Below are 15,601 nucleotides of genomic sequence, written 5' to 3'. Positions count from 1 at the left end.
AGGAGCCAGACAGTTTGGGTGGCTGCAGGATCTTTTCTTCCAGATTCTCTGTGCCTCTAAACCCAAATCACACAAAACTAATCAGGGAAATATCTTTGGAGTCTATAGGAATACAATCCCACCCTCATCTCATTTGATCTTTAAAAAATTTTTTTATTTTTAATATGACATATTTCATACACACATACCAATCTAAGAAAAACATATGGTTACCACCCAGCTTAAGAAATAAAGTATTACAAGGACGTCCCTGGCAGTCCAGTAGTTAGGACCCCGTGCTTCCACTTCAGGGGCAGCAGGTTGGATCTCAGGGAACTAAGATCCCCATGCATCAAGGAGGGGTAAAAACTAAAAGTAATAAAGTAAAAAGAAACATAGTATTACAAATGTAGTTGAAGCACTCTCCTTCTCTTCCTTAATCTCTTAAACTTCCCTCTCCTACAGAGGTAACCATTATTCTAAATTTGTTAATTGTTGTTTTCCTGTATGTTTTTAAACTTTGCTATATGTGTATGTATCACTCAACAAAATATTACACTCCTTCTAAAACTTTATACCATTGCAACAATAGTTAACATTTATTGGGTGGCAGGCATTGTTCTCCGTGCCTTACTTGTATTACTTCCATAAATCCTCACAGTACCCCTGCCTGTAAGTCCTATTATGATCCCCAATTTACAGGTGAGAAAGCTGAAAGGAGATGCAACTTGCTCAGGATAACAAGTGGCAGTGCCAGGATGTGACACCAGGCGGTGGGATTCTAGCCACACACCAGGTCACCATGCTACACAGCCTCCCATGGTACGGCGTGCTGTTTGTATTCGTTTGTAAAGTGCTTTTCTTTTTTCCTTCTATTTTTCTGGCTCAGCGTTATGATTTATCCAAGTTAATATTTATAGCTCTGGTTCAGTAATTTTAACTGTTGAGTGATATTTTGCGTGTGAAAATATGATTATTTCCATTGTCTGTTGATGGACATTAAGTTTGTTTCCTGTTTTTTACTGTATCATTCAGTGCTGTTATATTTTAAAAGTCTCCTCATTCTACCTGCTCTTGACTTTGAGAAATTCTTCATCATCAAGTCTCAAGTATGATTTCTTCCCTAAACCCAGGCAAAGCTACACTGTCTCTCTTCCAAAGCCTAATAGTATTTGGCCGTAGAGCTAGGATTGGTGTATATTTAGGTGTGTATATGGCTCTTCTGTTTCTCCCATTAGACTGAACTCCTGGAGGGCATGCACTTTTGGATTCCCTGTGCTCACTATTGTAGTAAATAGTTGTTAATATTTCTAGTTCCCACAGAAAATACGCAAGTATTGGGGGCTGAGGAGTGGGATGCAGAGTCAGAATCAGTTTGTAAGCCAAGCAGACATTTGCACTCCTGTTTCATTGGCCTTTGAAATGTCTAGTGGGGTTCTACAGAAAAAGTGTTTACAAGGAAAACAGATCCTCTTGTGGATTCCCTTTAACAGGCTCAATAATACATCAGCCTGCATCAATCATCTGTGCCTTAAGTACCTGCTTTTAGTGAAGGCCACTGCCACCCAGTCAACTAGGATAACTATATAAAATCACATATAGCAGCTACTGATATGAGCTGAAATTACCCATTGTTATATAGCATGGTCCTAACCCCCATTACCTTGGAATGTGACTTATTTGGAGATAGGGCCTTTAAAGAAGTGATTAAGTTAAAATGAGGCTGTTAGTGTGGGTTCTAATGCAATCTGACCTGTGTCCTTTTAAGAGGAAATTTGGACACACAAGAAGATACCAGGGATGAGCTCACATAGAGAAAAAGCCACGCGAGGACCAGATAGGCGGCTGTGCAAGCCAAGGAGAGAGGCCTCAGGAGAAACCAAACCTGCTGACACCTTTTTCCTGGACTTCTAGCCTCCAGAATGGTGAAAAATTAAATTTCTGTTGTTTAAGCCACCCAGTCTGTGGTACTTTGTTATGGCAGCCCTAGCAAACTAATATAGCTACTCTTAGGCAATTAGTTTTAGATACATATGGAGTGCTCTGCTGGATATTATATTTCTGTAGGGCTTTCCCCCTGTTCTCTTACAACAGAGAAGTTTGAGAAAATTACCTTTGAGTCATTATCTCTGCAGTAAACGGGTAGGGCCATTGAGTTCACCTAGATAGTCTTCCTTGGATGGGCAATAGTTCCCACATCTGTGATTAAGACATATAGTCACCTCCTTTTGTGTTTGGGAGTTTAAGAGGAAATGTGCCAGACACCTGAAGGGATCCCAACACCTCCAAGGAGAGAAAGTGACACGGGGTCTGTGTGCATGGGGTGATGGACCCTGAAACCAGCCCTACTAACCTGCTGCTCCTGAGGCAACTGGTTCCCCTGAGGAGCCAGAGCAAGAGTTCCTCAGAGATTCAGTGTCCCCCACAAAAATCAGCACAAGGATCCATGCCCTGAGGAATATCACAAGATCCAGTACTATAGTGGATGCTGCAGGCTTAGTCTTTCAACAGTGATCTGTGGGGCTGTGAAAACCACAGTCACATGTGGAACACCCAGAACTAGTTCACAAACTCCCTGGATTTGTTTGCTGGGCATCTGGGACAACTGGAAAGAAACCCTTAATAAGGCAGCTGCATACTCTAGAATTTCATACGAAAGATAAAAGCAACATGAACATAATTGTTATTAGAGTTTGCGGTAGTTCATTCTAATTTAACTAGGAAATACCATTTTGTTTAATATGGGTTTAAAGTATTTAAAGAAAAAATGTTAATGAAGCCTTTTTTTAAAAAAATTAATTAATTAATTTATTTTTGGCAGTGTTGGGTCTTCGTTTCTGTGCAAGGGCTTTCTCTAGTTGCGGCAAGCAGGGGCCACTCTTCATCGTGGTGCGTGGGCCTCTCACTATCGCGGCCTCTCTTGTTGGGAGCACAGGCTCCAGACGCACAGGCTCAGTAGTTGTGGCTCATGGGCCTAGTTGCTAAGTGGCATGTGGGATCTTCCCAGACCAGGGCTCGAACCTGTGTCCCCTGCACTGGCAGGCAGATTCTCAACCACTGTGTGATCAGGGAAGCCCTAATGAAGCCCTTTTAAGAGGCAGTTTGGCAGTATCTATCAAAATGGAAAAGTGCATACCCAGCAATTTACTTTTAGGACATACTTACACATGGACACAAATATGCATGTGCAAGGATCTTCATACAGCGCTACTAGTAATAGTGAAAATGTGAGAAGAAGAATTACAATCCTGCAGCCTGTGGAACAAAAACCACATTCACAGAAAGATAGACAAGATGAAAAGGCACAGGGCTATGTACCAGATGAAGGAACAAGATAAAACCCCAGAAAAACAACTAAATGAAGTGGAGATAGCAACCTTCCAGAAAAATAATTCAGAATAATGAAAGTGAAGATGATCCATGACCTCGGAAAAAGAATGGAGGCAAAGATGGAGAACATGCAAGAAATGTTTAACAAAGACGTAGAAGAATTAAACAACAAACAAACAGAGATGAACAACACAATAACTGAAATGAAAAATACACTAGAAGGAATCAATAGCAGAATAACTGAGGCAGAAGAACGGATAAGTGACCTGCAAGACAGAATGGTGGAATTCACTACTGTGGAACAGAATAAAGAAAAAAGAATGAAAAGAAATGAAGACAGCCTAAGAGACCTCTGGGACAACATTAAATGCAACAATATTCGCATTATAGGGGTCCCAGAAGGAGAAGAGAGAGAGAAAGGACCCGAGAAAATATTTGAAGAGATTATAGTCGAAAACTTCCCTAACATGTGACAGGAAATAGCCACCCAAGTCCAGGAAGCACAGAGAGTCCCATACAGGTTAAACCCAAGGAGAAACATGCTGAGACACATAGAAATCAAACTGGCAAAAATTAAAGACAAAGAAAAATTATTGAAAGCAACAAGGGAAAAATAACATACAAGGGAACTCCCATAAGGTTAACAGCTGGTTTCTCAGCAGAAACTCTACAAGCCAGAAGGGAGTGGCATGATATACTTAAAGTGATGAAAGGGAAGAACCTACAACCAAGATTACTCTACCCAGCAAGGATCTCATTCAGATTCGATGGAAAAATCAAAAGCTTTACAGACAAGCAAAAGCTAAGAGAATTCGACACCACCAAACCAGCTCTACAACAAGTGCTAAAGGAACTTCTCTAGGCAGGAAACACAAGAGAAGAAAAGGACCTACAAAAACAAACCCAAAACAGTTAAGAAAATGGTCATAGGAAGATACATATGGATAATTACCTTAAACGTGAATGGATTAAATGCTTCAACCAAAAGACACAGGCTTGCTGAATGAATACAAAAACAAGACCCTTCTATATGCTGTCTACAAGAGACCCACTTCACACCTAGGGACACATACAGACTGAAAGTGAGGGGGTGGAAAAAGATATTCCATGGAAATGGAAATCAAAAGAAAGCTGGAGTAGCAATACTCATATCAAGACTTTAAAATAAAGAATGTTACAAGAGATAAGGAAGGACACTACATAATGATCAAGGGATCAATCCAAGAAGAAGATATAACAATTATAAATATATATGCACCCAACATGGGAGCACCTCAATACATAAGGTAACTGCTAACAGCTATAAAAGAGGAAATCAACAATAAGAGTGGGGGACTTAAACACCTCACTTACACCAATGGAGAGATCATTCAAACAGTAAATCAATAAGGAAACACAACCTTTAAATGACACAATAGACCAGATAGATTTAATTGATATTTATAGGACATTCCATCCAAAAACAGCAGATTACACTTTCTTCTCAACTGCACACAGAACATTCTCCAGGGTAGATCACATCTTGGGTCACAAATCAAACCTCAGTAAATTTAAGAAAATTGAAATCATATCAAGCATCTTTTCCGGCCACAATGTTATGAGATTAGAAATCAATTACAGGGAAAAAACCGTAAAAAACACAAACATATGGAGGCTAAACAATACGTTAGTAAATAACCAAGAGATCACTGAAGAAATCAAAGAGGAAATCAAAAAATACCTAGAGACAAATGACAATGAAAACACGATGATCCAAAATCTATAGGATGCAGCAAAAGCAGTTCTAAGAGGGAAGTTTACAAGCCTACCTCAAGAAACAAGAAAAATCTCAAAAAACAATCTAACCTTACACCTAAAGGAACCAGAGAAAGAAGAACACACAAAACCCAAAGTTAGCAGAAGGAAAGAAATCATAAAGATCAGAGCAGAAATAAATGAAATAGAAACAAGAAAACAATAGCAAGGATCAATAAAACTAAAAGCTTGTTTTTTGAGAAGATAAACAAAATTGATAAACCATTAGCCAGATTCATCAAGAAAAACAGGGAGAGAACTCAAATCAATAAAATTAGAAATGAAAATGGAAAAGTTACAACAGACACTGCAGAAATACAAGGCATCCTAAGAGAATACTACAAGCAACTCTATGCCAATAAAATGGACAACCTGGAAGAAATGGAGAAATTCCTAGAAAGGTACAACCTCCCAAGACTGAACCAGGAAGAAATAGAAAATATGAACAGACCAATCACAAGTAATGAAATTGAAACTGTGATTAAAAATCTTCCAACGAACAAAAGTCCAGGACCAGATGGTTTCACAGGTGAATTCTATCAAACATTTAAAAAAGAGCTAACACCCATCTTTCTTAAACTCTTCCAAAAAATTGCAGGGGAAGGAACACTCCCAAACTCATTCTATGAGGCCATCATTACCCTGATACCAAAACTGGACAAAGATACTACAAAAAAGGAAAATTACAGACCAATATCACTGATGAATATAGATGTAAATATCCTCAACAAAATACTAGGAAACAGAATCCAACAACACATTAAAAGGATCATACACCATGATCAAGTCATATTTATCCCAGGGATGCAAGGATTCTTCAATATACGCAAATCAATCAATGTGATACACCATATTAACAAACTGAAGAATAAAAACCATATGATCATCTCAATAGATGCAGAAAAAGCTTTTGACAAAATTCAACACCCATTTATGATAAAAACTCTCCAGAAAGTGGCCATAGAGGGAACCTAACTCAACATAATAAAGGCCATATATGACAAACCCACAGCAAACATTCTCAATGGTGAAAAACTGAAAGCATTTCCTCTAAGATCAGGAACAAGACAAGGATGTCCACTCTCGCCACTATTATTCAGCATAGTTTTGGAAGTCCTAGCCACGGCAATCAGAGAAAAATAAGAAATAAAAGGAATACAAATTGGAAAAGAAGAAGTAAAACTGTCACTGTTTGCAGATGACATGATACTATACATAGAGAATCCCAAAGATGCTACCAGAAAACTACTAGAGCTAATCAATGAATTTGGTAAAGTTGCAGGATACAAAATTAATGCACAGAAATCTCTTACATTCCTATACACTAATGATGAAAATCTGAAAGAGAAGTTAAGGAATCCCTCCCATTTACCACTGCAACAAAAAGAATAAAATACCCAGGAATATACCTACCTAGGGAGACAAAAGACCTGTATGCAGAAAACTATAAGACACTGTTGAAAGAACTTAAAGATGATACCAACAGATGGAGAGATATACCATGTTCTTGGATTGGAAGAATCAATATTGTGAAAATGACTCTACTACCCAAAGCAATCTACAGAATCAATGCAATCCCTATCAAATTACCAGTGACATTTTTTACAGAACTAGAACAAAAAATCTTAAAATTTGTATGGAGACACAAAAGGCGCCGAATAGCCAAAGCAGTCTTGAGGGAAAAAAACGGAGCAGGAGGAATCGGACTCCCTGACTTCAGACTATACTACAGAGCTACAGTAATCAAGACAACATGGTGCTGGCACAAAAACAGAAATATAGATCAATGGAACAGGATAGAAAGCCCAGAGATAAACCCACACACCTATGGTCAACTAGTCTATGACAAAGGAGGCAAGGATATACGGTGGAGAAAAGATAGTCACTTCAATAAGTGGTGCTGGGGGCTTCCCTGGTGGCTCAGTGGTTGAGAGTCTGCCTGCCAATGCAGGGGACATGGATTCGTGCCCCAGTCCAGGAGGATCCCACATGCCACGGAGTGGCTGGGCCCGTGAGCCATGGCCGCTGAGCCTGTGCGTCCGGAGCCTGTGCTCCACAACGGGAGAGGCCACAACAGTGAGAGGTCTGCGTATCGCAAAAAAAAAAAAAAAAGTGGTGCTGGGAAAACTGGACAGCTATATGTAAAAGAATGAAATTAGAACACTCCCTAACACCATACACAAAAATAAACTCAAAATGGATTAGAGACCTAAATGTAAGACCAGACACCAAAAAACACTTAGAGAAAACATAGGAAGAACACTCTTTGACATAAATCACAGCAATATCTTTTCTGAGCCACCTCCTAGAGTAATGGAAATAAAAACAAAAATAAACAAATGGGACAAAATGAAACTTAAAAGCTTTTGCAAAGCAAAGGAAACTACAAACAAGACAAAAAGACAACCCTCAGAATGAGAGAAAATATTTGCAAACGAATCAACGGACCAAGGATTAATCACCCAAATATATAAACAGCTCATTCAGCTCAATATTAAAAAAATAAACAACCCAATCAAAAATGGGCAGAAGGGGCTTCCCTGGTGGCACAGTGGTTGAGAGTCCGCCTGCCGATGCAGGGGACGCGGGTTCGTGCCCCGGTCCAGGAAGATCCCACATGACGCGGAGCGGCTGGGCCCATGAGCCATGGCCGCTGAGCCTGCACATCCGGAGCCTGCACATCCGGAGCCTGTGCTCTGCAACAGGAGAGGTCACAACAGTGAGAGGCCCGCGTACCGAAAAAAAAAAAAAAAAAAGAAAAAAGCTGTTTTTCTTTGCATCCAATAGTCCAAATTTTTAAATCTCTGAAATTGGGATGCATCCTAAAATTATAATTGGGAGTGCTTTTTTTTTCTCAAAAATGATGTGTTTAATCACTGATGGCATTTCTAGATTTGAAGAAACATGGTAGACAGAAAAAATAAGAAAATATGTTAAATTCATAGACCCCCAGATATCCTGTCTTTTCAACTTCACTAAGGTCATTTGCTGAATCTTAAAAGAGACACATTTAGCCCAAAATACTTTATAATTTTATGTATTTGGGCTTGGGTAATCATCTTCCATTAAATTAGCAAGAATGTAGAATCAGTCAGACTTGATTTCATTTGCTCAGTGTGCTAGCATCTGCAAAACACACTGTGACATGGGATAAAGGCTGGGGAGAGGGTACAGACATAAGCACAGCAGAGTTCTTTCCTGTGACCACCTTACAACAGGTGGGAAAACAGAAAAGAGGAGAGGGAACGCATGACCAGATCTATTGTTTCTGGGATTTCAGACCTAGAGATCCACACTTGCGGAAAGAGAAAAAGGCGAGAAGTCTCAGAGGTGGAACAGGATGAGAGCCTCCGAGTCATTGCCTCTCCTTGCCCTGTTTGGGTGGCTCTGCTGGGTGTGGGGACCTAAGGTGGGCACTCTAAGTACTTCCTCTAAGAGTAAGTTAGGGACAGCCCCCTGTGGCCAAGGCCCATTGGTGTCACCTTAGTCTCTGGCACATTCTGGAGGCATTCAGAAAATAAATGAGGATGAAGATGATGACCGATAGATACTAAAACAAAGGATTTGAGGGAGATGGTGGTGGGTACTGGGAGGGAAGGATAAAGAAGGCTGTGGCCAGGCTCAGATGGAGTGGGACAGAGGGTAGGGCTGGAGAGGTTATCTCTGGGAAGGTGGGAGGATGACTGGAACTGACGCCTTCCCCCCTCCCCTTTCACCCCCAAGCCCTGTCAGACCTGCCAGACAGGTTCTCCAGAGTTAAGGGGGAGAAGTAGAGGGTGGAGAGAGGGGAGGCACCCCAACCTTTGGCAATAAGATTGACTGCTGGGTGTGGAAACAGACAAACTTGAGTTCTAATTCCAGCTCTGCCCCTCCTAGCTGTTAAACCAGTCTTCTCTGGGCTTGTTTTCTCAGTGATCAAATGCAGCTAACCATATCTTCCTCTGTGCCCGTCCTAATAAGGGTTGGACCAAGAAAAATCTTTATGCTAATGTTATAGATAAGAGGAGCCTTGTGGAGAGTATGAACTAAACTACGGTGGCCAGAGTCACGGCAGGACAGGCATTTAGAAAGTTTTTCCCCCTCTTTGACCAAGTATTAGTTGAAAAGAGTGCAGCGGAAACTGTAACCAAGAGAGGCATTATGCTTCCAGAAAAATCTCAAGGAACAGTATTGCAAACAACAGTAGTAGTTACCGAACTGGGCTCTAAGGCACCAAAGCAGTTCTAGACAAGGATTATTTCTTACTTAGAGATGGTGACATTCTTGGAAAGTATGTAGACTGAAATAAGTCACTACTGAAATGGCATCACGTGAAGCTGCCCATTCCACTGAGGTATTTCATCATGTAAATAATTTCCATGTTTCTCTTTTATAATAAACTAATGATATCCCCCAAAAAGAAGAATAGCCTGTGTAGGGTGTCCCCAAGACCACCTCCAGATTCAATGATTTGTTCAGGGGATTCACAGGATTCAGCATATAGCTGTATCCATGGCTATAATTTATTACAGCTGGAGGATACAAAGCCAAATAGCAAAGGGGAAAGGCACAGGGGCTGATGTTCAGAGCAAAGTAGGCCCAAGCTTCCAAGAGTCCTCTCCTAGTGGAGTCACAAAGGATGCACTTGATTCCTCCAGCGACAAGTTGTGACAGCACATGTGAAATATTGTTGACCAGGGAAGCTCATTAGAGACTCAAGGTTTTTATTGAAGGTGCCGGTCACGTAGGCAACTTCTGCCCAGCACATACCAAAATTCCAGCCTCTCACAAGGAAACAGGTGTTCAGCATGAACCCCACTGTGTGTATGAATAGTTTAGGCATAGTTGGTCACTCTTATCAATTCTGGGAATGGTGGGAGTGATCCCGAAATCCAAGTTCCTGACACCAGCCAAGGGCCTACCTTCCTGGCAGGCTTTTCTAAGGGTGACAGTCTCTGGCCCGCTATGACTGGTGTGTGCAGCCGGCTCCTTGCTCCCCAGGAAAAGATAAAGAAGTTGTTGGCACTGATGTGGATTTGGAAAATGCCCAAACTGTCTGTGTATGTGGATAAGGGACCCAATATTTTCCACAGATGTTCCAATGCCCAGGCTCCTGTGAGCCAAGTATGGCTCTTCTTTTCATCTGTTTCCATAACTGGATTTAATCAGAGATTAGGCATGTAGTCAGCCAGGAGCTTCTTTGGGGTGGCAGCTCTTTTTTTTTTTTTTTTTTTGCGGTACACAGGCCTCTCACCGCTGTGGCCTCTCCCGTTGCGGAGCACAGGCTCCGGACGCGCAGGCTCAGCGGCCATGGCTCATGGGCCCAGCCGCTCCGCGGCATGTGGGATCTTCCCGGACTGGGGCACGAACCCGCATCCCCTGCATCGGCAGGTGGACTCTCAACCACTGCGCCACCAGGGAAGCCCGGGGTGGCAGCTCTTTTAAGGGATTCCAGGCCTGCCAGGGGACTGGAAAGTCACTTCTGGAAGGGGATTCAGTCAACTGCCCTGACACTCTGTCTTGATGGTTAACTGGCTTCCAGGCTATTCAAGACTTCCAGAACATTCCCAAGAGGAAGTCATCCTTCTTGTGTTCTCCAACATTTTAGGATGCTAATATTGGAACCTGAATAGATCCTAGGCCCCAGGAAGCCCAGCTTTGGAGCCTTAAAAGAAACATTGTTGCATTAAAAGAAACATTTCAGTAAGGAAAATGCAATTAAAATTAATTCCGATCCTTATTTGCATTTTTCAAAGAGCATTAAAGATGACAGAATTCATTACCTACAGTAATATGTCTTAAAATTCCTTTTCTCTCATATTTTTAAACATTTTATTGTATTATTTTTAATTAAAAAATGTGGTACTGAAATCTGGGATAATGTTTTGTTTTAGAACAGTTTTCAATTTACAGAAAAGTTGCAATAATACTGAGAGTTACCATATACTCCCTACCCGATTTCTTCTATTATTAACATCTTACTTCAGTATAGTATATTTGTGGGACTTTTCTAGTGGTCCAGTGGCTAAGACTCCATGCTCCCAATGCAGGGGGCCCAGGTTTGATCTCTGGTCAGGGAACTAAATCCTACATGCTGCAACTAAAAAGATCCCACATGCCGCAACTAAGACCCGGTGCAAGCCAAATGAATAAATAAATATTAAAAAAAATGTATAGTACATTTGTCACAACTATGGAGCCAATGTTGATACATTAGTAACTGAAGTTTATATATTATCCAGACTTCCTTAATTTTTACCTAATGAGTTTTTCTGTTTCAGGTTTCTACTGAGGATGTTTCCTTAGGATCCTCTTGGCTGTGACAGTTTCTCAGACTTTCCTTGTTTTTGATCACCTTGACAGTTTTGAGGAGTAGTGGCCAGGTATGTTATAAACTGTCTTTCAGTTAGGAGTTGTCTGATGTTTTTCTCACGGTTAGATTGGGTTTTGGGCTTCCCTGGTGGCGCAGTGGTTGAGAGTCCGCCTGCCGACGCAGGGGACGCGAGTTCGCGCCCTGGTCCGGGAAGATCCCACATGCCGCGGAGCAGCTGGGCCCGTGAGCCATGGCTGCTGAGCCTGCGCGTCCGGAGCCTGTGCTCCGCAGCGGGAGAGGCTATAACAGTGAGAGGCCCGTGTACCGCAAAAAAAGAAAAAAAGACTGGGTTTTGCATTTAGCAGGAGGAAGACCACAGTGGTCAAGTGCAGTTCTCATCTCATCGTATGACACCTTGATCACCTGGCTGAGGTTGTGTTGGGTTTCTCTCCTGTAAAGTCACTCCCTCTCTCCTTTTTCTATACTGTTCTTCTTGGATAGAAGTCACTATGCACAGCTGACACTTAAGGAGTGGAGGCTTATGTGCTCCACTCTCTTGAGGGCAAAGTATCTATATAAATTATGTGGAATTCTTCTCCATGGGAAATTTCTCTATTTGCTCAATTTATTTATTCAATCACGTATTTATGTCGGCACAGACTCCCTTGTATTTTTGTAAACTCTCTCTCTCATTCATCTGGCACAGGTTCTCATATCTCTCTCCACTCTCCTTAGAAATAACTCTTTCTGTTACCTTCATCTTCTCTCCTCTTTCCTTTTTTCCCCCATTAGCCTTTTTTCCCACCCCTCTATTATCCCTCTGTCTCTCATCTAAGCCCCTTCCTACTTGAATCTCCTACCCAACTTCTCCAGCTGTCCTCCTGACTGATTACTTCCTGTCCCGAATACAGGATGTGGAAAACAGGGGGAAGGAAATGGGGAAACGCTCATTAGTCATCATCAGAATAGTTTAGCAGTTGAGGGGGCAGAAAGAGCCTGTGAATATTTCAAGCATTGATTATTTTATCCGTCTTGCATATACGTGGAAATGATTTCTAGAGAGCTTGTGTCAGGGATGGTGCTAAGAACGATACACATAGTATCTCACTCAACCTCACAACAACCTCATCATGCTTACTCCGCAGTTGATAAAACTGAGGCTCAGAGAGATTACTTGCCAAATGTCAAGTAAAATGGCAAAGCTGTGGTTTGAAGCCACAACTAACTCCAAAACTGGCGTGCTCATAGGAATAACTGAGATGTATTCATAATCCTAGCTCCCTAGGAAATGTAACATGCCCCTAGTTCTAAAAATACCAATGTGGAGTATGGTAACTTGTTCATAGTCTCAGAGAGTCTCAAAGCTCTCATGAGGCTTTCGCTAGACCTGTCTGAATTTTTATAGTTACACCTTACACAGTCTTGCCCTTTTCCTCCATTGAGTTGTACCTTGGTTTTCACTTCCTGCAAAGCGAAGACTCCATAGTGTTTCATTCTTTTTTCTCTGTGAGTTAATACGGAGAAAACTGTTAAGTTCTCTGTATTAGTTTTCTCTTGCTATGTAACAGGTTACCACCAGCAGTGGCTTAAAACAACACCCATTTATTAGCTCCCAGTTCTGTAGATTTGTGTGGCTGGGTCTCTGTTCAGGGTCTTGCCAGGCTGCATTCCTTTCTGGAGGCTCTGGGGAAGAATCTGTTTCCAAGCTCATCCAAGTTGTTGATAGAATTCAGTTCCTTGCAGTTATAGGACTGAGGCCTCCATTCACTGGTTGGCTTTTGGCTGGGGGACTGCTCTCAGCTCCTAGAGGCTGCCCGCAGTTTTTTGCTCTGTGGCTCCCTCCGTATACTTTCTCATGCTTTGAATCTCTTACTTCCTCTGCCTCTGACCTCTACACCCAGATTTAAAGGGCTCATGTGATTGGTTAGGCCCACCCAGATGATGTCCCCCTCCCTTTTTTGGGGGGGATGTGGGATCTTAGTTCCTCAACCAGGTGGAGTCTTAACCACTGGACCACCAGGGAAGCCCCAATCTCCCCTTCTTAAAGTCAACTGTGACATATAACGAACCTACTCACAGAAGTAATACACCATCACACTTACAGTTCCAGACATTAAACAGGATGTGTACACCACTGAGAAAGAGTCTTGGAAGTCTGTCTACCACAGTCTCCATTCCTTCATTTATTCACACATCTCATACTTATGGAATGCCTGCCCTGTGCTGGGCAATAGTTCCAGGAGTTGGAGATACAGCAGTGAACAAGATGAACTTGGCTTCTTAGAGCTTACCATCTAGTATGTTAAGACAGACAGTAACCAAGGAAACAAAGAAAACTCCCAGTTAGTGCTGACTGCTCCTCTGAGAATTAAAACAGGCTGGTCTTTAGATTAGATTGGGTGGTCAGGAAAGGGTTCTCTGAGGAGGGGCTATTTTAGCTGCTCCCTGAGAAGAGAGCACAATGAAAAGGTCCATGTGAAGACAGTCTAACATCCACAAACCCAGGATGAAAGCCCACACGTTCTAGGGTTCCTTCTAATCATGTTTAACACATTTCACAGAGAAGCCCCGTTTCAAACCACACCCAAAACCACTATGCACAGTATCTTACTCATTCTGCTTCCTTGGCTGTAGTTGGGTTGTGTAGCTTTGGGCATAATCTCCTCAATTCCCAAGCAGGAGCTGGGCTTCATGGCGTGCCAACAATGGCACGTGTGAGCACGTGTGCCAATTCCCACAAACAAGCCCCTCTTTCTTCTTCCCTCAGCCTTCTTCTAGAGGCAAGCAGAATATTAATTGAAGGCTCCTGAGAGTAAGATGCATTTTACCCAACAAATAACAGTATATTGCCAGGACAGGTTTCTGCTAAAAAGTATACTCAACTGAATTTGCATTCCAACTTCCTGCTTTAAATGTGCAGAACCCAAAGGCTCAGTGAGAACTGTCTGGCACAAGCACAGTGTACCCCACGTTTGCCTTTGGCACCCCACTGCCTAAAAGCTTTCCAACCCCGGTTAGACACTTTCATGGTTAGGAATTCAAGGCTGTGAGGTTTTGGACCTAGTTTGTTATCGTGCAGCTGGAACCACCAAGGTGCTTGGGTGTGACCGTGAGCCAGGCACTGTCCAGACACAAAGATTAATGGTCCCAATCATTACCTTCAAAGGACTTCCAGGGTCACAGAGGAGACCAACATGCGGACGGGCAATTCTAATATAGGAGGCTTGCTTTAACCAATTGTCATTTCTTCGACGAAGATTTATCAAGTGCTTACTCTGTGCAGGGCACTCTTACTGGTGCTGCAGATATAGCATTTGAACAAAACAGACAAATCCCTGCCCTCATCAAGCTTATATTCTAGAGGAGTAGACAATAAAGAAAGAAACTCATAAAATATATCAGGGATCAAATGATGATAAAGAAATAAATGCTACGGAGGAAAATAAAGAAGAGAAGCGTGCTAGGAAGTGCTGTATGGGAAGAAGGGAGGCTATTATTACTTTAAAGAGGTGAGGGAAGACAGCACTGAAAAGGTGACACTGGCGTCGCATGGGAGGGACAAGGGAAAGGAAGGGATTGTGTAGGGCCTTGTAGGCCATTATAAGGACTGACTTTCACAGGGTGATCTGGGGGCCACAAGAGGGTCTTCGTTAGGAGACTGACATGATCACCTCACTTTTGTGTTAAAAGGATCCCCTTCCTTGCTAAGTGGAGAAAAAAGAGAAGGGGAGCCAGGTGAAAAGAGAAAGACAAGCTAGCAGGTTCTTATACACTCCAGATGAGAAATGATGGTCACTTGGATCAGCGTGATAGCTGTGGAGGTAGCACATGTGGGATTTGTTGATGGGTTGACTGGACGTGGGGATATGACAGAAAAAGTGGAGTCGAGGATGTCTCCAACACTTTTGTGGCTTAAGCAACCAGAAGAAAGGGGTTGTAATGGTTCACTGGGGGACGATGGCAGGAGGCACAGGTTGGAGCCAGAAGAGACCCAGAGTCTGGTTTGGGACAGGCTGGGTGTACGTTGTGTGTCAAACATTTAATGGATGTGAGACGGGCTTTCAGGGGAGAGATCAAGTGCTGATGATACAATTTTGTAACTTATAAGCACAGATGTGATTTCTAAAGCTATGAGCTAGCGTGTTGGGTACCTTTGCCATAAACAAGCATTTCCACTGCATAACTAATTGGCCGTAAGACAATTTT

General features: G+C 42.2%; 1 pseudogene; it reads left to right on the top strand.

The window, feature by feature from the left end:
• Nucleotides 1–8,728: 8,728 nt before the first annotated feature.
• On the top strand, nt 8,729–9,386 carry LOC116741339 (annotated as a pseudogene).
• Nucleotides 9,387–15,601: the final 6,215 nt, after the last annotated feature.

This window comes from Phocoena sinus, chromosome 16 (assembly GCF_008692025.1).
Source record: "Phocoena sinus isolate mPhoSin1 chromosome 16, mPhoSin1.pri, whole genome shotgun sequence".
NCBI classification, from domain to species: Eukaryota; Metazoa; Chordata; class Mammalia; order Artiodactyla; family Phocoenidae; genus Phocoena; species Phocoena sinus.
This window is presented reverse-complemented; position numbering and strand designations above follow the sequence as displayed.